The sequence below is a fragment of the Monopterus albus genome, unplaced genomic scaffold (assembly GCF_001952655.1).
Source record: "Monopterus albus unplaced genomic scaffold, M_albus_1.0 scaffold16.1, whole genome shotgun sequence".
Lineage (NCBI taxonomy): Eukaryota > Metazoa > Chordata > Actinopteri > Synbranchiformes > Synbranchidae > Monopterus > Monopterus albus.
In genome coordinates this window covers 1686930-1708198 of record NW_018127896.1, presented here as the reverse complement: position 1 = coordinate 1708198, position 21269 = coordinate 1686930, and the positions used below count along the sequence as shown (strand labels likewise).

General features: G+C 42.6%; 2 long non-coding RNA genes across 5 annotated transcripts in view; one reads left to right on the top strand and one right to left on the bottom strand.

Moving 5' to 3' along the window:
- The window catches only part of LOC109955799 (uncharacterized), a 131927-nt gene extending 111233 nt beyond the window's left edge, over positions 1 to 20694 (top strand). For 3 of the 4 annotated variants that reach the window (XR_002274338.1, XR_002274339.1, XR_002274336.1), the window contains 2 exons: positions 19159 to 19251; positions 20017 to 20694. This is a non-coding gene — a long non-coding RNA (uncharacterized LOC109955799). The remainder of the gene's footprint in view (positions 1 to 19158; positions 19252 to 20016) is intronic. The other variant, XR_002274337.1, reaches the window with a different exon arrangement.
- On the bottom strand, positions 8723 to 10418 carry LOC109955800 (uncharacterized). Its single transcript, XR_002274340.1, has 3 exons — positions 10297 to 10418; positions 9919 to 10209; positions 8723 to 8883 (listed from the first exon to the last, which is right to left on the bottom strand). It is a non-coding gene; the product is annotated as an uncharacterized LOC109955800 (long non-coding RNA).
- Positions 20695 to 21269: the final 575 nt, after the last annotated feature.

Below are 21269 nucleotides of genomic sequence, written 5' to 3'. Positions count from 1 at the left end.
TGTTTTAGGACAAAACTGCTTGGAACAAGGATGACCACACCCAGTGTGACCTGTTAGTTGGAGTAAGAGAAAAACAGGGCAGGTCAAACCTTAGACTGGCTTAACTAGAAAGAAGCTGCACACTTGGCTGCAGCAAAATCACATTTTGAATAGGGTTGCTTGAACAACAAGCTATGACATTTGACAGATAAGAACACAGTAGCATAGAACCGAGTGGCCACAGCTCTAACTTTAGTATTTTGTCAATATAAGATACAGATAAGATCTGTCTAAGCCATCCAACCATGTTGCAACAAATCAAATACACCTCGGCAGTACTCCCAGCACCCTCACTCCCATAGCATTACCATACAGCATTGTCAACACGTACTGTACGATTATGTCCTCGAGTCTCATATGATTTGTTTAAAATGAACAGAACTCAAATGCCAATCTCAAAATCTGAACTAATTCAGCTGTGGTTAAAGTCAGAAGTTATCATGCCACTTTTCTGTTTTCATTCTGCCATACATTTTAAAGTTGCCGCATTTAATAAGCCTCAAGGTTCACAGAGTTCTGAGCACGTCCAACAGACTAAATGACAGTGGAAAGTTTGAATTCAGGTAAAAGAAAAACATCCAAATTGCAGTTACAGGCATTTTCCATGACAGCAGCAATCTAATCCTCCTTTTTCTTTTTCTTTTGAGGTAAGATGTTTTTATAAACCCCTCAGAGTTTTCATTGCCTTGACCACACTCTTTGTATCTCTCTTTTTTCCTTCTTTCTTTTTTTGAGTGGTGCAAATAAACTAAAACCTGCAGCAAAGCTCGGAGGTGGAAAAAGGGGCGAGATGACTAAAGACAAAAGAGCAGAACTGATGTGTTTTGATCAAATTATGGTTCTGGTTTGGACCAAACAGGCGCATGTCTTAGCCAGACTCCAGCAGTATTACATTCATTTTTAACCTAAGCAACCCTATCAAAACCTGTTCGAACTCTATCATGAGCAGTTCACTCTGTACGCTTCATCCAGGGCTGCACATTAGAGAACTCAATATGACAGCTGAAATCAGGAAGGCTTGTGTCAGTTAAAGCATCGTCCTTGGCTTCCCATGAGCATTTAAATCCTCAGGCAAAGCTGCTGTTTACCTGTAGGCTTTGAGTTTTAAGGACTGTTCTTGCTTTCTGGGAACAGAAGAAAGGAACAAAGGCTGAAAACATTTGTTGTGAATTAAGTGTTCAGATGAAGAGGGTTGAAAGAGAAAAAGCACCTAGGCTGTGGCCTGAAGAGTGAAGGGGGTACACTAGGTAGATTGAAGCATCCTGCCTCTGCCAACCACACCGCCACACTCAGATTCTGTGGCTTATTGGATCCAGGCTCTGTGGATTTGGGGGAACGAGGCACAGCTCGCCCGCCCAGTCAAACCACAACAGAAGGCATGAAAACAAACTTCTCAGAATAGCAGTCCTCTCCGTAGCTTGGCTGCCTGTTCAAAGATTTGTGGTGAGATGTTTGATCTTAGTTCAATAATCAGCTGTCTTTGTCAAAAACTGCCCCAGACGACTCCAAACAGCAGCAAGAGGCCTGAACTGTGAAGGTACAGATGCCAATTTTTTACTTCAAGGCTGCAGGCAGGTGTGTTTTCTCCATGTACTCATGTTCTCTTGTTTAACACCTTGCCAAACTGTAAGTAATCTTAAGGTGGAGCTATGAGAGCTGGGATCCCTATGCTTTGAATTTGGCTTCTTTGTGTTGCAGTAAAAGTTAATCTGAGTCACAGAGCTGTTGCTTTTACCAATGATAAAAACCTGAAAAGCTTTGGAGCTCTGTAATTAATGTGCTGTCTGTATGTTTTTAGAGTTTAGGATTGTTTTTTTTAAAGACCATAGTCCTTATTCATGGATTCTAATTTGTGCAGTGGAATAAAGGTTAGGGTTAGGAACTATTCATTTAAAAATGGCAGCTCAATAACAATGTCATTGGTTCTTCTAGGTCCACATTTTAACATTACAAGGAGTGACAAGGAAGTCTTCAGATGTGAAAAAAAGGGAGTGATGTTTGGTTTCTCACGGAACAATGCATGAGAGCTCCACAGTGTGAAAACTTTGTAAAACTGCTCTTGAGTACTGCAAGAAGTCACTTGTTGCGGTGCCTCAGTATTTCCACAAGTACTGAAGTGGCCACTTCTTAGCCTTAAGATAATCTTGCTAACCGTGCTAACATTAATACAGATTGCATGAACATACAACTCTAGTACTAAAGCCCTTCTAAAATCTGAATATCTAAAAACTAAGTTATTAATGATTAGATGATAATTGATTAAAATTGAATTTCTGCTAAGAAGAGATTCAGACATCTAAATTTGCTGATATATTTGTATATCTTAATTTTTACTTTTACTGCTACTACCACCTTGTTTATGGATGCTTAGCTTTGCCTGTCTGTTTTTTCTGTTTGTCGTTTTTCAGTGTAACAAAAACTTGTGTGGAGTAGCTTTAAATGTGCTGTGACATCAGCAAACCACTGGTGCAACTTTAATCTACTGTCAAAAACGATATAGGAGCTGATAATAGAATAATACAAACAGCAGAAGCTGGAATGAGACAGAAAAGCACAGAAAGATGATGTACATTATGAGAACATGAATGAATAATAAGCGCCCGCAATTAGCCTGTGCCAGCCATTGGCATATTGTAATTAATGTGCTGCCCGTACGTCGAATCAGTCAGAGGAGGCTCAGGCTAATTTGGGCATGGGGTGGGTGGGGGTGCAGATCAGATCTTGGGATAATTGTGAGTGACTCTGGTCCCCCTCAGTTGGTGGGGTGGGACAGGGCTCAGGTCTCCAGAGAATGTAAAAAAAACTGTAAATCCCCTTCATCATTTGAACATGTACCCTGCATGAACACAGAATGTGAAGGGGGGTGCAGAAAAAGTCAAAAAAAAAAAAGTGTTTTACATTCACAGATGATCCTAATTTGGTGTGGTTTGGAGTGCAATTTAGATCAAACATAGCCATGTAAATGAGTCAGGGTTTTCATAATTAGGTGCCTCTGAAGAGGAGTGGAGAGCAAAAAGGGAAGAGAGGGGAAGAGCCCAGACCACATCAGTAGGTGTGGCACTGAGGCCGTCCATCCACTGCTGGGCAATTTTCGGTTTCTTTTTCCCCCATTTGGAGGGGTGAGAGGAAAAAAGAGTGCGAGCTACAGCGAGTAGGCAAGGGTTAGTTTAGGGAAAAGACAGTCCCAGCGGCACACGGCAGCAAAATAGGTCACTCTGTGCCGATTTGGCTTGTCTGTTTCCACTAAGCAACCGACTCGGCTGGTACAGAGGAAGACCCTGGCCTGCTGCCAGCACACAATACACACACACAGGAGAGGCCTGTTTTCCCCCAGTGGGGGCCTGTTGATTGAGGATTACCACACTGAAATATTACGGGTATTGTGTATGTGTAATGCTTACATTTTGGGTGAAACAGCTCACAATGAGGAGTGACAGAAGAATGAGAATTTCTATCAGCAGTATTACAATCAGCCAACGGGAGGAGGGTCACAGTCGGTAAACACAGTCGGTAAATAAATATGAATACATAAACAAATGGATAAAGAAGTATATGATACTGCTGCTTTAAAAGCTATGAAAGTAAACATGCAAATAGCTCAATAACTAGTCAAAAAAGTGATAAATGAAAGAAATGTGAAATAAAATTAAACCTAAAAAGCATTTTTGCATAATTGAAAAAGACAAGTATGAAAGCAAATCAATACATTTGTAAAACACAATCCCCAAATATTTATGTATGAAATTAATTAAAAATAAGATTATATAATTGTTTAAAAAGAATATCTATTTTTGTGTTGTCTTCTTTTGTCCATTAATGCCTATTTTTGAGGGTTTTTTTCTTTAAAGCACATGGAAAAAATGGAAGTGCCTGGAATTAAAATTAAAGTGAGAGGCATGTTATTTTTATAGTAGGTCTGAAACTAAACATATGAAGTAAATCAACTTTAAAAATACAGAACATATATGAGACAGTAAACAGTTAATGGGGAAATGATGTGTAAGGCTTCAGCTTGCCAGTCAACAGGCTATATAGACTAACAGGAGGGATATTTAAGATTAGTTGAGTTAACAACTGAACGACCAGGCATCGTGCAGCAGTTTGAGCACCAGATTGTTACTTTGACTCACTAACATAAAGAAAGGGCAGCTTTCACTCCGGCTGTAACCCCAAACAACCTGAACCCTGGAGCTCAGAAAGCTGAGATGTTTCGTCGCCACTGTCTGTACGTCAAGATAACAATCACATCCAGGGTTTTTTGCTCTGCAGATGATGCCAGGAGTAAAAAAGAATGTGGGAAAATGCATATGATGTGCAGTTTACTAACATCAAGCTGCTTTGTCTGTGGGTTTTAAAGTACAAACAGTTTTCAAACTCTCTTTGCCAAAGTATGCAAGTTTCCACTTCAACTGGTGATAGCCAGTGAAGGGCCAGCAGGGCCACCTGCACAGAAGGTAAATGCAACATGGCAGGATTGTGAACCTCCCTAGGGATGCTGAGATAGCCACATGGCCCACCAGATCTGCCAGGGTGGCCCTGGTGACACCCGGCTGGGTGCCGTGCTGGGCAACATGCAGCTAAGCCTGGGGATTAGCTCACGGTACCACCTATCTGATGAAAGCAGAGCCAATGAGATTGTTTTCCTCTCTGCGTTTATGACCGCCCCCTCCCTCTCTGTGTCTCTCTACTATCTCGTTTTCTACTCTCTGTATCTGGCAGCAGTGCAGAGCGCGTACATGCTACCATGCTGGTAATAAAATGTATTGTTGGCTCTGGCATCTTATCTTGGAGCCAGGAGTGAGAGCCAGTCCAAGGAGGAGGACATTACCTCCATCTGAAGAGTTGACTTCCCCCAAATGATGAGACACCTACTCTTACAAAATGACTGATAGCCGCATTTAAAGCAGACTATACTGCATTTTAAAGGACAGTCAGTCCATTAAGTCCCTCACTGATGAGTTTCAAACACACTTCCTCCATATTTTTTACACATAAGTGACTCTTCAGCATCGATCATGTTTGCTTGCAGTTTTTTTCCATATGTCCACAGGAGAAAATTAATGGAAGAAGACCAATATGTTTTTTCTTGACAAAGGAGCTCACGTAAATAATGACTCTTGTCTCTCAGAAGGAGAGGCAGATGCAAGTAGTGTGATGTTTTTATAGAGCCACAAAGCTTCTTCAGGAGGATGTTCAGAAGCAGCTATTTGCATCCTGCCTCTGATCTGTCTCTCCACATCTTTGCTTATTGTCATACTTTGAACAAGTCATTTTAGATGCCTTAACTTAATGAAGCCTGAAACTTAGAGGTGGCAGATCAGATAGCATGTTGGTTGTTTTGCCATTTATGAAGTCTTGCTGCTTTTTGGGGTCAGTTGCAAAACTCAGCCGACTACACATTTCTTTTTATACCCAGTCAAAATGTGTTCATCTGATCAACATTTGAGATTTCATTCCAAAATATCACCCTGACACTCTCTCTCGTTAAAGTAAAACTCACTTGATGAAGAGACATTATTAGGTAGCTATGGGCCTTTGCTATCAAAATAGCTCAGCTTGTGAGGAGAGGATCGCTTATGCATTTGAAAGGTTAGGCTCTTATCCTTCATGCAGAATGAATGTCTGACATTTTTTGATGAAATCCTTCAAGTTATACTCTGAAAAAGGTCTGTCATTCAAACAAATTAGATCTAAATCAAGCTGCTTGAGTCTGTCCACCCTGCTCTCACGTCATCTCTGCCTGTACCAACCTCACTGTTGCTTTCTAGTTAAAATGGACGTGAGTGTTATTTTTGCAGAGTGTGAATTAAAGCAGAATCTGCTGTCTGCAGACAGATCGTCTGAGTGTACCTAAGAAAGTAATGGCCTTACACATAATGTTAAACCTCTTTGCTCTCAACAGAAATTTAGGTTTTGTCTTTCATATCAGCAAATTTAATGCACTCTCATGCCCAAGGAGTACCTTAATGTCCCATTATAACCTCATTCATGCACTTTAATGTTCTTAACAAATGCTGTAAGAATTTTTTGCAAGGGGACAGAATTACTCAGTTGATAGTCCAGTAAAGTAACAGTGTATATACTGTAATTTGTCAACTCCAGAAAGTTGATTCAGGGTGTGAGTTTAGAAACTCTATTTCCCAGAGGTCTGTTCATTGAACTAATCAGGCAGTACTTTGGCAGTTCCTTTACTTTTCCCTGTTCCTTGAATGCATCGTCAGAAAGATCCAGAACCCAAAAATAGTGCACTCATGGACCAACATAAATCACCCTCTAGACCTTGCCTAGCCAAAACCCTTCACATCCCCACCTTCCCTCCCTCCCAGAGCGACTTGAGGCTGGGCACAGAAGGGACGGGGCTGCCAAGGCCCAGCACATGGCTCTGGGTCTGAGGATGACAGAAGCCGAGGTCCCTGCAGGGCCCTTCAGCTCTTACAAGACTCTGCCCCCCATACACAGACCTCAGGCGAATCGGGAAAGCACACAGTCATCCCCCCAGGAGAAGTGAGGTGACGGGGACCATGATTCCTTAGAGCTACACTCCCTTTTTTCCTCCACTTCTTCCCCGTCCCTTCTCTCCTGCAGGCTGCGTCCTGCACATGTGATACAACAGGCAGCCTCATGCTGCATTGCCCATACACCTCTCTGTCCCTGTCTGCCTTGCTTAAAGCCATGTTCTCTGGTGGAGCATCAAAACTGGGACACCAACATGACACTTGTAGACAGGGAAAAGATGGAGATGTGGTGCAGCACATCAGGCTGATCGCTACATGTGATACAGCTGCCATAGGTTTGCATCAGCATACTGGGCAAGTAATTTTAACAAATAATCAATGCCTTCCGCAGAGAAACAGGGAATAAACCAGAGGGAAAAAGGCAGTTTGGTCCGATGATAGGGGCAGGGAGGGAATGCTTGTAAAAAAAAAAATCAGTGACAGTGTGATTGGTTGGTTAGTTTTTATTTAACCAACATGCAGCTTTCAGGGTTGTTAAGCAACATGTCGGTTTAATTCACTTAGCATTATTAGTGCTTTCCAGGGAGTCCTGGGAATTGAGAACAAAAAAGAACAATAACTTGAATCATCTAGAATTCAGATATCATTCAGAGGATTATATATGATTTGTTTCTCACTTAGATCTGGCTTGTTGGTTTCATATACCTGAGGGGCACCAGGATACTGCACACTTGTCTTGGACACAGAGAGGAAGACTTTCCTCTTTTTCAAATGTTATGTTCTTGCTTTAAATAGCTGCTGCAGCTAAGAGAAGCTTTGTGATTCAGCCGGGTTCAACTCTGTCTGCCCAAAAATGTTTACGAACATAGATAAAATAAGTATTTTTAAAAGAGAAATATAAGTGACACTTAAGAGGACATTTTTATATTTAGAAAATAATCCATTTTCTCCAGGTTATGAATATGAAGAACTAATAAAATCAGCACATGACAGGCCATTTTCCTCAATAATGGGGTGTTTTACCTGCAATTGTTTACATACTTGCAAAAAGCATGAATAATTTGATTTCTGCATATCAAGGAGACGAAAGTGTAGGTAAACTCATGGTTATTAATCCCCTGCAAGTATTTCTGACAGTGGCTTTAAAGAGTCTTTAAACAGTCTCACTCAGTTCCCTGAGGAACTTTAAAGTCACATCAACCGCCTTTATGAGCCATTCCCAGAGCAAAACGGATGACATTGAGCATGCCTAGATCCAATATTCTCCAAGCTGAGGATACATAAAGACCGCTGCTCATCTGCGCCTGCCTATTACAAGTATTAGTTTTTGTATTAGATTCCCTGCTCAATATGGGCTTGTTTTGGAGTTAGTCTCCACTTTCAGAAAAACAAGAACCAGAAAACTTGGAACAAAAGCAGATGGATTTTTTTTCTGTCCTCAGATTTGCAGAGTTCATTAGCTCTCTCATAATCTGCCGATGTGGCGATAAAAAATGTGCACCAACAAAAAGCACTAAGCCTTTTCTTGACATGCCATTAAACTGTGATGCATGACTATTGCTGGGAGTACTCCGTCTAAGTACTTCCAGTTGAAAGGTCAACAGAGAGACATGACAGCGCGGTACGTTTTCTTATTCGCCTTGTAGCTAATGTCTGTTGGTTTGTAGAGATTTGGGGTTCATGTCCTTTAAAGTTGTGATGCATGAAAGAAGGCACAGCAGCTCTCCTCCTTTCATGGTGGTGGGAGGAGTGGGATTATGGGCCAGCCCTGTGCAGCTGTTTTAATTGACATAACCTGTTTATCTGTAATAGTCCTTGAGCTCCTTTAGAAAACACCCCTCTCATTTTTCTGCCCCTTTATCTGCAAATCCAAGTTGTTATTACAGCATATGAAGCAGCAGCTGGTATCTTCCATCACAACTACTACTAATGGCTTTTAAAGTAGTTACCTGCAAAGTCCAGACATCTATTATGATCATATTCTCGGACTGACACGGCACAAAGGTCTGCTGCTATCAGGAGGCAACATCCTTATGAATTATTGTTTGCAGCCAAGGTAGAAAATTGTACTTTGTGGCTCCGTTTCCCCCATGATAAATCAACCAGTCACTTTTCACATCTTGGACTCTCAAAGCTGCTGAGCGTAGGATTTTTTGCCCCCCCCCACCACCACCACCGCCACCACCACACACACACACACACACACACACACTGTTTACCCATTTCCTTCTCCCTCTCTGCCACTGTGAAAAAGGTTCTTGTAGGTTGTTTGTTGCCACAGCCAGTTTCTTCCATTTCTCAACCAAAGATCTTTGCTCCTTCCTGATTATTAGAGCCAGCGTGAGCTGCTTTTTTCAAATGTTTATCCTAACAGTACGTTTCCGGTTCCCTGGAAGGAAAAAAAAATACAAGTGACAGGGAAATAATTAGACAAAGAGAGGGTGTATTTGTCAGTTGCTATCAGATCACTGTTAACATGGTTCCTGGACTGTCTCTTAGCTTTGTGAGAATGAGAGGTGAGGCAGCACCCTGTATCCCTGACTACATCTCCTCTGGTAAAGTAATCCTCTGTGTGGCTGCGGCGAGATAAGGCCCTCACACTTGCTCACAGCCTCGATGAAGCAGAGTCTGGAAGAAGTTGGCCGTCACTGCGGCGACACTGGGATAAACAGAGGTGATCATTGCTCACCGAGAGGAGCTGGAGTCTTAGTAGTACACTGATCTTCTGTCAGAGCCAGGGTCATGGAGCCAGAGAGAGATATGGACCAGAGAAGAAGAAGAGGTGGAGGGGAAAGGATGATAGGAGAAGAGGATGGATGATGCAAGAGAAACAAGAAAACTGCAGAGATGAAGGTGACAAGAAAGATGAAAAACTGGATGAACAAAGAAAATAAAGGATGAAGGGAGGAACATGGAAAAGAGAAGGAAGCGACAGGAATTTTGAAAATTACTGAGCAGTTGAATGATAAGAATAAAGAGATGAAATGATGGAGAAAGAAGAGTTACCAGAACTGACCTATGCAGAAAAGATAAGCAAAGAAAGAAGAGGAGAGAAAGGGCCAAGAGAAAAGATAAGGGAAAATGAAGAACATAAAGAAGAAAAGGGTTGGGAATGCAAATCTCTTTGTCTAATTGAAGAGATGGAACAAAGGTGGCAAAATGTAGTAAGAGAAGAAGTTGATCTCAGAGAAACCTAAAGAGAAATGCAGGGTAGGAGGAGAGAAAAACAAAGACAAGCAGACGTGCAGGGAAAGTGAAAGAGATGAGGTGAGGCCCCTTCATCTAGACGCACTACAAAGAACATAATTAACAGTAGTAAAAACCTGGCTTCCCCTCACCTACTTCAAACAGACCGCTGCAGGTTACCTTGATGTACAACAGCATGCTCGCCAGCCGTGTTGGCGCACATAGTGTTGAGGTTTACCTTCTATTGCATTCCGATCACGCCGCCATTCTCCAGCCCGATTAGGACGATTAATATTAATGGCTTGGTCGTTTCTCGCTGCTGATCAGTGCTCTCGGCTAACTGGCTCCCTGCGTGGCGCCACACCTTGCTGCAGGTGACTGTCAGGTTTGATTATAGGCAGATTAAGGGCTCTGCTTCCCTCAGCCACTGTTGGACATACTCAGATAAGCAGCATAAGTGCCGGACAATTGTTCACTGTCAGAGGTGATTCAGTGAGGTTTGACAGCCGGGCGATTGCGCCAGGTTACACTGTAAAAGAACCCATGTAGTTGAAGAGCCTTTAATTACAACAGCTGCAGATGTCAGGGATCCAGGTATCAGGACTTTTTTTTTAACCTGTTTAATTGTAGCTAAATATCCATGGATAGGAATAAAAATGGAAGGAAGACTCCTAACTACTGCTGCCGTGATCAGTCCAAACACCAGTGGCCACACCCCAATCTGTGATGTCGCACCACCTGTTTCCAATCAGCTGTCAAAGGTGACGACTTACAACAATGTCACTAATGTGGCAAGATGTGCAGTATACTTCAAAGTTTAAGCACACAGAGAGCACATATACAGTAAATTACTGGTATGTACAAGTAGTTCTTTGCTGTACTACTGCTATATTCTGTTTCTTGTTAACACACTGTGAGAACTACAAATTATCAAACATTTGTTTGCAGTTATATATTTTTAAATGTTTATATGAGGAAGCATCTGTAGACCCAGGAGAGTTATATATTAGTACACTGGAGCACAGCAATTTAGAATATGGATACCCCATTATTAGGTTTTATTTTTTCAGATATGTTTTATATAGCGCAATTAAAATCAACAAGATGTTGGCCAAAGTGCTTTATTAAAGGACAGAAGATCATATCACCATCCAGACCAGAAAACAAAATTACAAGCAGTTTGAATCAGACTAAAAACTTAATCTTGATTAAAATCAAGGGAATAAAACTAAGTTGATTGTTAAAAACGGAGCGAGCGGATGCCATCCAAATATGTAGAGCAAAGGTATTGCACAAATTAGGGGCAGCAGAAGAAACGGCATGCTCACCTCTAGAATTTAGTTGAACCTTCGGGACTACTAGAAGCATCTGGTCCTTAGACCTAAGCATCCTAGTAGGAACACAGAGATGTAAAACATTGGGGGTATAAGAGGGAGCAGAACCATTTAAGGCTCTGTAGGTCATTGGAAGTTTTTTGAAGGAAAATTGGGAACCGTACCGGGAGCCAGGGGAGTGCAGCAAACGGGCCGCAACATGTTTGGACCGATTGCAGCTGATCGAAATACGATGCATTTATGCCCACATAAAGGGAGTTATAAAAATAGAAATAAAAGCATGTCTGAGCTTTTTATGATTATTAAAGCTAAAAAAAAAAACTGTTTAACCTTCGACAGGAGTCTTAAGTTGAAAAAAATCCAGATTAAACAACAGAATGAAGTTGTTTATCCAAAGTCATAATACAGAGGAACACACATGTTTCTGAAAGAAGGTTTATGCCCTAAATCAATGAAGGAATCAGGAACAATAATAAGAATTTGCCAATAAGATAAGTTAGCTGTTTTCCAGTTTTTTGCACATGGGCATTTTCTAGCTCTGTTGTGCCAGTTCCGAGGTCCAGGTTGTGTCCAGTCTGATGCCGAGCAGGGGCAGACAGCATCAGGGCTTTATGGTAAACAGCGTTCTCAGGCTTTTCCACAGTGATGGATGAGGCAGTGAAAGTGGCTGAAAGGTAAAAGTGCATCCTGTACTGGGGGGGCGGGCTGGCCGTCCACCAGCTGCTGTTCAAGTCATTGTAACAAATTAAATGCTGATTCAGCATTCCTGTGCCTCTCCCCTTCACATGCTGCTGTGATGTGGTGTGAGGACACATTGATCCATCTCATCCTCAGGGTATATGCTTTACCTGAGTGCCACAATGCGTTCTACTGTTGTTTGCAGTCATAATGAATTTGCCACCTATTTAAAAATCAGCGAATTATTTTAAAATATTCATATGATTCATACAGCTTCACGTGCAATAGGAAATCACTGCAAGGCAGCAGCTGTAAATGTCCTCATCAGCTCAATACAGGTTGTTTTGTTCAAGTGTCCTGTGGTAGATATAAGCATAGTGTGTGAAAAGCATCTCTTAATATTAAGTTAATACCCACTTTTGAGCAGAATTGGCTCAACTTCCCCTCAGCCGGACCAGTAATTACGGTAACAGTGTCGGGTTGTGTTGCAGCGGCCGTCATTAATCGTGTGCCATCAACCAACAGCAGTCTGGGCTCCTCTGAGAGCCAATCAGGTATCAGATTGCTTTGGGAATAAAAAAAACAAGGCTGAGCAAGAGAAGTGTCAGCGTTGCTCACCCTCATCTGTCTTCCTTGGGGCGGGGGGGGGCTGCGTGATCCTTGACCCCTGCAGAGAGCTGCAGCATCCATCACAGCATGTTAGGTAATGTGGTTAACTATCTACTTCCTCTGTCAGAATCTGAGCGGCTGCTGGGGACTGTAGGGCGGTTTGTCTCCAGGTAGACAATCCTTTCTGCTGGCCCTGACAAAGAGATCAGGTCATTATGAAGTGATCTGCAGAGGTCGCTGTGAAAAATGAGTGTAGTCTTTGGGTGATTTGGTGTTTGAGGGAAAGCACATGTGGGATGAAGAACCTTTTTTAAAAACTGAGGTCTGTGCTCGATAGTGTTTTTTTTTTTTTTTTTTTAATGTTTTAGGGTAAATTTCTTCAAACTTCTAATTTATTTGTGTTGTCCAGCAACATTTTTTCCAAGCTTTTAGCCAAATTTCACTTCATCTGCAAATAGAGTGTACTCAGTTGTCATTACATGACCTAGTACTGTTGTTTTTTCCCCCATTTTTGAGTGTGACAAAACAATCACTACTGCCTTTTTGTGGCGTGATTGGTCTCCAAACAGAAAACACAACTGGATGATTTGATGACCTCATCTTGTCAGGCCTGCAGATCAGTACACCAGTCTGCTTTGTAGAGACCCCGAGTCACAGGCTGTAGATGTAAATGCACTCATATCCAACGTCTTGTCCAGATATGAAGCGATGTTTCTCCTGTGCAAACGCAGCTGCAGTGTGATGCTACTGTATGCACAGAGGAACCTAATTGATTGTGTGCAGTTTCAGTGGCTTAGCATCTGGTGCTGATGATAACCCCCCTTCTGTCCTGCATCAGTCGGACATATTGATGAAGCACTCAGGGCTGTAGTGCAACATTTACTCGGTACATTAGCCCATTACAGTGATGGGCAGACACGTAAATGGAGACTCTTTACCTGAAGAGGGATTGTTTGTGTGGGGAGAAGCAAAATATGCTGAGTACTGTGTGAAAAGACGTGTTCAAATGTTGACAAGTGTGATTATCACATAAATACATTAATAAAATAGTTTGCCCCAACCTGGTCCTTTTAATTTGCTCTGTATAAATATATAAAGCCATTATCTTTTAAAATTCTGTCACACTTGATTCATTTTGTGAGTGAAATCTTGATATCTGCAGTTTTCATAGTTACATATTGTAGAAGCATATACATTGTTCAGTTTGACCCCTGAGTCAGTCTGAGCACTAATGGGACACTTCTAGGGTTTAGAATTGTTGAATGAAAAGTCAAAGTATTTGTCTTCTTTCAAACATATACAGAATTTTCACCTTTTCAAATATTTAACACCATCATCCGTAGATTTCTATAAATTGCCTTTCTGATGTACGATTGTGTGCACTCAGGGTCATCTTATGCTGTAAAATTGTAGAAGTACATTCAGGCAGGGGAGTCTTTTCTGTTTGCTGTATCAATAAACAGCCACTTCAGGCCCTTCAGGAAACCAGCAACACCACTTGATCTGTGGTGCGAAGACCATTAGGGCCAGGTATATTGATGGCGCCACAGTGCTGCAGCTCAGCTCTCCTAGTGTGAGGCAGCGTCTGTGCCGAGAGGACACTTGTTCACTGTGTGTTTCCAATCACACGCCGGCCATGCCGCGATGCCTAATGGCCTCACGCTCAGCCTGTCACAGGAAAGTGCCTGGTGTACTGCGCATGTGCTCCTGAACAGCCTTCGTCCCATTGGGTGCAGTTCAGGGACTTGGGCAGATGGGATACAGGCACCAGGAAGAGAGAACAGAGGGAGGGTTTGAAGGGGAGAGTGAGGGCAAAGGGACGGCGTGGGTGTGTGTTGCTTCTGCCCATCCGTGCATTCAACATGCCATCCAGAGACCCCCTTTTGTGAACTGCCCACACTTCATTAGAATGCCAGGATAATGGCCAACAAGCACGCGCCGTGACACCCCATTTCCTGTGCACTGAGCTCTCCAACCACGACAGATGTCGACAGTGTTGCTGCCGCCACTACTGCAGGCCCCTCCACTTCCTGCCTGCTTGGCTAAGTCGCTGTCCTGCCGCCAGGGAAGAAGGGGCACCCGGGGCAATTGTGTACACCAAAGAGGGCACCGTTGCAAATCTGAGGCACTTGTGGTGTGCAAGACTTTTATTTTTTTACCAGATAGTTTTCAAATCTCACTTTTGGAGTTAATAGCTGATTTACTACTCAAGCGCTTGGGATTTCAACATGGCAAAGGATCATTATGTTTTGTTCCCCATCTCACTGCTGCCACCCCTCCAAAGTCCAAATGATCTATCTGTAGACAAAACATAAACAGATGTTTCGGTGGCTCTTAGGTGTCCTCACTGGGGATGTGAATGAGGAGGAGGGGTGATCAGTCGATGTGTGTTTGTGAGCATCAGGGACAATCTTGTTTTAAAAGGTGTTATCACGCTCTTGCGGCAGCGTGACATGTGCACCGGTAATATCGGCAAGGCTGGATTCAAAGTGCTGTCACGGACACATAAGGAGAGGGAGCAGGGGCCGTGGACCGAGGCTAATGGAGGCAAAACAACCTCCAACTCCTACGCCTGCTGTCCAAAAATCAGCTTTTAGAGGGAAAACACAGACTACCTCTTAGTGCTCACGCAACACGAGATGTCAGTATGAGAGGTGATTTGATCCCCTCATTTGAATATGCATCCTTGGAAAGAAAAGCCCTCCCTCCTCCTTCTCCTCTGTGTTTTGAACCTGACCAGATTTCAGGACTGTTGGGGGAGGAAATTGTTTTACATTTCCTGACAAATTGAGTTAAACGGACATTAAGTAGGGCTTTAAGAAAACAAATGGTCGTCTTTATCACAGGTGGACACTGATGGCTTAATGGGGGCCTGTGAGCCGATCGTATCACCAGCTAATGGCTTGACAGGATGCATTAAGGTTTTTGTGCAAAGAACCGGCGGACAGGGCCAGGCAAAATGGCGAGATGCAGCCCTGTCAAGTGCTGCGTCCCCCCCTTTTTTTTTTTTTTTTTTTTTTTTTTTTTTTTTTTGTTCTGGGGAAGCAGATGTTTGTGTATATAGGGTGGACTGGCAGAGAGGAGCTGGGAGCAGATGCCTGTTCCAGTGCCAAGGTTCAGGATTGTACAGACGGTACATGTTCAGAGAGAGAAAGCTGCCCTCCCTCTGCCATAGGTGGCTCCCCAGCTGAATGACCCCCACCCACCCCACTTCTGCTTAACCACAACAGAGTCCGACCCCTTTTATTTATTCATCTATTTGTTGAATTATTTACTCATTCCACTGCTCGTTTGGCCATTTAATGAGCAGCCTGGAGGCAGAGGAGAGATGGAGCATTGACTTCAGGCACAGATGACCGTTTCCTTCATTTATTGGGGAAATAAATGCAAATGCTATTATATTATAAGCTTTTACAGTGTGTGCTAAAGAGCTGAAAAGTTGTTTCAAAATATGACAACTAAATACTGATTCAAAGTTTGGTCTGAAATTCAGTCCATCTTTTGTAGCCACAGACACCTAAACACAGGCCTTTACTCTGGAGATGGTCGAATTCTCTTTCAAAGATGAAATGATTTGTCACCTGCTTTGCTAACTAGTTGCTTTTAGCTGCTTTGCTTTTGTGGTTCATGTGTTGATACCAGTCTCTGGGCTTCCTGCCATTACCCTAACACAGTGGAAGTGTTTTTGTGTCTGTTTGAAAAACTCAGCTTCTACTGTTTATAAAGAGACACATTCGGTTTTGGTTCCCAAATGTAATTTTGAGAAACAAAACAACAGAAACCACAAAATAATTTCAGCTGAAAAGCTGACTGAAGGTGAACAGTTAACCTCTTGTCAAGTGCTGGGGAATTTCCTGTGGTATTTGATATTTATTGTAATCCACAGTCTGACTATTAGAAATAATGCAGTGAACCTGCACAAGCTAAGTCAGCATAGACATTTTTCTCACGTATTTGTATTCTTGAATTTGAGTGTTCTGAAGCAATCCAATGTTCATCTCTCTTAATATGAGCACTTCATTTGAACTTAACAGCATTTAAACAGTGAATTTTGGAAAATTATGAACATCACAAACTGTCCTTTCCCTCTTTAAGTTCACATTGCAGTGAACTTTTTATTCAGGTTTACTATTTGACACCTTCATACAGACAAGCATTATCTTTAGCTGTTAAGATTCATCTCATTCTTTTGTTAATGACATCTATTGAATGAATACACCAAAGTGCCAGAGCAGAAAAGGGGAACACCTCAGCCGTTCATTATGAGCCAGCCTGTGTAAGGCAGTGATGTAGTTGGTTGACACTGATGATCCCGCTGACACCTCGGCAACCTCTGCTCAATGCTTCCCAGCACGATGGAGGTTCACACCTCTGACACCTCCCTGTAGTATTGACTTGAAGAGGGAATTTGTCCTTTTGTGCTCCACCACCCCCATCCTCCTCCTCTCTTCTGCTTCACCCCCACGGCTCCCCTGTTTTGGAAGGAGAGCTCTGCTTTGCGAAGGTACAGCTTGTTTTATTAACATCAAAAGTGCCCGTGGGAGATGGCAGTGATCAAATTCCCCTCTAATTAAAATGAACCTGGGTTGAGAATGTTGGGCTGTTTAATATGTACAGAACAGTGCTGATTGCATAAAGTGGCAACTCCTTTTGTTGGTGTGGACATTGCGGGCCCCTCCGAGACACCGACGTGGGCAGAATGAGCGTACCTATATAGCATTCTCACAATCTGGGTGATGTCCTCATTGCTGTCGGATGTGAGACTGATGTCAGATGTGGCCAGTGAAGCCTACGCCTCACCTCGCCTTTAATTTGGAGGGTGATTGATGGACCTGGAGGCGATATTGCAGAGCATTCAACTCCTGTCTAGGTTGCCTCCTCCTCCACCCAGAGCCAGTGCTGTTTGGCAGCTCTTCCCTTGTCCTTGCCTCCCAAGACACCTCCAAACTTTCTGAGAGTTCAAGTTCACTTTGCACTTGATTCTCAGCTTGTAACGCGAGCATCACCACAGCGTGGGATGTAGTATTTGCAAAAGAAGTCCATCCTTTGAGGTTAGATAGTAGGCATATGTTGCTTTTTTTGTTTTGTTTTGCTCATGTATGTGAGGGATTCAGGCACATACCAAATATTTAAAGGAACAGCAAGTACTGTATTTGTTTTGTCAAAATAAATGAACATGAGGAACCCTTAAAACATGTTTTTCTTCTTCAAATATGTGGAACATTGTCATATTTTCTCAAAATTTTGACTTTGTCCCACAACAGTCACCTTGGTTTTAGGATAAGAATACTTCTGCTTCTTGTTTCGAGATATTTATGCTCATTTCTAAAAATAGATGAAACTTCATTGGGAACACGGCGGGCTGTTTCATCAGCTGGATGACTGATTGATCCTATTTTAAGAAAACATGTCTTCATGTCAGTAAAGACTGTAAGGGCCTTAGTCCTTCAAGATCAGGGCATTAGCATAATACCCGACTGTACATATAATATACTTCTTACAGTTACAGATTTTGTGCCGGATCTGCTGTTGGCATTGTGTTGTAAACACTCTCATGCTGCTAAGTCCTAAGTCAACCTGTCGTTACACTTTAGTCGCCACTTGTGATGAGAATAAAAATTTGTTGCGATCTTTTTTCTTTCTGGACGTTGTCTCTTGCTTGGGGATTTAAGATTCAGGTTTCGACTGGTTATGACAGTGCAAGCTTTGCAGAGAGGTGAGATGAGGGATACAAATTCAATTTAGGTGTTTTGGCCGATCAATGACAGCAATCCAACCATGATCTCAGGTTATGAATACCTGAGCAGAGGTTTCATGCAATGCATACAGATGTTGCACAACTCTAGAGCAGAACTCCTGGTTTGGTGATTGAGAGTTACCTTGCACTTGCAGTGTGACCTTTGACCTCTACACTGCTAAACAGCACAAGGACGTAATGCTGGAATGAGCTAGTGCTACCCTGAGCAGATCATTTCGATGAATACTTCTAGGCCAGCGACTAAGATACATGAGGTCACTGCTTAATCGCTGCATCAAAGCATCATCTAACTGATGCTGATTCTATAAACCTGAATTCTCACAATCTTTTTAAGTGTATAGTTACAGTATCACTGCTTTTAATTTAACCCATTTTATATTTGATTACAGGAACTAGCAGCACTAAGATCACAGAGTCAGAGACACAGATTGGATATTCTATATTTGATTAGTAATGAAAGATAATCTTAGTCCAGAATGGACATCCAGAGTCGTTTTGGAAGAAAACTCTTTGTTTGTGTGTGTGAACATTTGTTAAATGTGCAGCACATAATCAGCACACAGCACCACATTCAGTCTGAGTGGATTCCTGCAGACTGGAATCCAGGCTTTGCTTTTTACAGCCGTCCCACCCTGCTGTCAGACTCTGGAGCAGGTAGCTTGCACTCCATTAAACAAACACTGTGGCCCCTCACTTTTATTTGACATTTTATTTGGCTGTGACAAACGAGCAGCAGTTGGATTATAACATAATTTGTCTCCTCTTTATTACCGGCACAAAGGACACCATTCATTAATTATTCTGCCGTTGCAGCTCAACACTAACTGGAAAGGTCCCTCTTTGGACAGATGGCGAGGACAATGTTATTTATATCAATCAGTCCAAAATGTTCAGCGAGGATTACTGTTCCTTGGACCACTTTGATTTATGTCTCTGCACCTCGCCCTGTACCCAACCTCACTGGCTCCTGCAGGGACACTTTAATCGAATGGGAATTGAAAACAAACTGCAGCCAATGTGTTTCGGCATTTTTATTTATACATCTTACTTTTCTTATTTCCCCCTTCAAAACTAAAGTTGTCCTGTTGTTTCTTTTCAGGGAGGGGGTTTAACTTGAGGAGGATTGGTTGGATCTACATTTTCTTTGGCAGTGATCACTGTCGTCCAGTGGCAGGATCAATACACTCTGCAGGTATGACTGTTCATGCAAAACACCACTTGCAGAGGCTTCTTAAATCATATTTATAAAACTGCAGTACAAGGCCTCTTACATTAAAATACCTGTCACAAAGTTGTATCTGTTCTACTGTAACATGGTGGAGGACCCAAGCCCAGGTTTTTGTGGTTGTAGTATAACCAGTAAATGATAGAGTAGACATATCCTGGTCACTGAGACCCAGTGTTATCCTGGTTTCTCAAAACCAGGATAAACCTCTCTGAGAGAAACTAGAATACATAGGTCAGATTTCTATCAGTATCCACTATCTGCATAACATGTATATAGGTGATGACAGATTGTTAAATGCATGTATTCCTGTTGGTTTTTGGTCTTGCATTTGTCAGCTAAAGTCTACCTGGAGGCTGGTTAAATGCAAACTCAGGCTCTGTGCTGCAATTTGTAGTAGTTAAAATGATGAATCTAAAGCAGCAGAACATGCAACAGACGTACAGGTCTGCCCCGACACCGCCCCTAACAACTCATCATTACCTTTCTTCTCTGCATGCTAACCAGTCCCAGAGCAACACTTGGTGGCTGGGCGCTGTGATTTACACATGGGTGGAGAGAGAAAAAAATATATTTTGCAATGAATAACATTTACAGAGTAATTAGTTTTATGCAAACTAGTGAAGATGAAAGCAAAAATCTTTATAAATTATGAATTGTGTTATAAGTTATCAGGGGTGCTTATCATCGAGTTAACACACCTCCTCTTTAATTAAAAATGTTCGCACACAGTCAAAGGAGGGAGAGAGTTCACCGGCAGACTCATCAGGTAGCTGCGTGTCAGAGAAAACCTGTTCTGAAGGAAGCCTTTGTTCCCGCTGCTCGTTCTTCAAATCTCAGATCAGGGCCAGCACTTGGGCGAGCGAGGTAAACAACAATAAGGATGCGAGACTGGCAGAGAGAGGAAGGGAAACAAATGCTGACAGGTGTAAGGATGTGGCTGAGCCCTGGCAGGGATACAGCTGCAGCCAGTGGACAAAAACACGCTGACAGAAGACATGAGCTCTAGGTAAAAACCACTCTGATTTCCCCTCTTTTCCCTTCCTGAATCTACATTCTTCCAAACGTTTGCCCATTGACTAGGAAAATCTCCATGGGCCCCTGATGGTCCCTGGCTCGGCATGAGGATGCCCAGGCGCTACAGCAACGCTCATAAAAACTCAATTCATCAAGACGAGCGTAATTTGCTCCGAACGGAAAGCGCCACAAAAGGGGGCGAGCTTGTCAGCGAGACAGGTGGCTGGAGATCTCGCTCTGATACTGAGCGATATGAATAATAGATTCTGCTAAATGTACGCCAGGACCCGGGCTGTAAACACAGCTGCCTCCTTTCCCTTCCAAAAGAACAGCTTGGCTGGATGAGAAGCCCGAGCGCTCTGCCTCCACCTGAGGACTGGGGGGGCCAGGGAGGGGGGCGATTAACTAATCAAATGCACAGGCTAAATAGGAGGCAAGGAGACAGACAAAGGGAAGGGGGAGAGGTGCAAGTCATGAGGTTTACCCTCACTGGTTTTAGCTATAAAGCACTGAGCAGCACAAAGAAGGTCGATTAGTGGGAAATTGATGTCAGTCTAAACATTTAAAGTGTTTAAGTCCTGAACACAATGCTTTATGTGCATCATTTAAAACATAACCATGACCTCCTGACAGCAGCTGTAGGACATTCATGTTTTGATAAATGACATTATTGGACAAGTCAGTTTTATTTTTCTGTTTCACTGATTTGTCACAGAGGACTCTTGTATGCCCCCCTACCCTTAGACCCAAGATTTAGCTAAAAAAAAAAAAAAAACTCCCCAAAAACCTTTTAATAGTAAAACAAAAGGAGGAGGCAAAAAGGAAGAATCTTTCAAAACATGTCGTACACCCTACATTTCCATGTCCACATAGCTGCAAAGATCTGCGTCAGGTCTATGAGACAGCCAAGAATTTATGACCTCAAGGACTGATCGTGCACACAAATGTGTTAATACTCACATGTATGT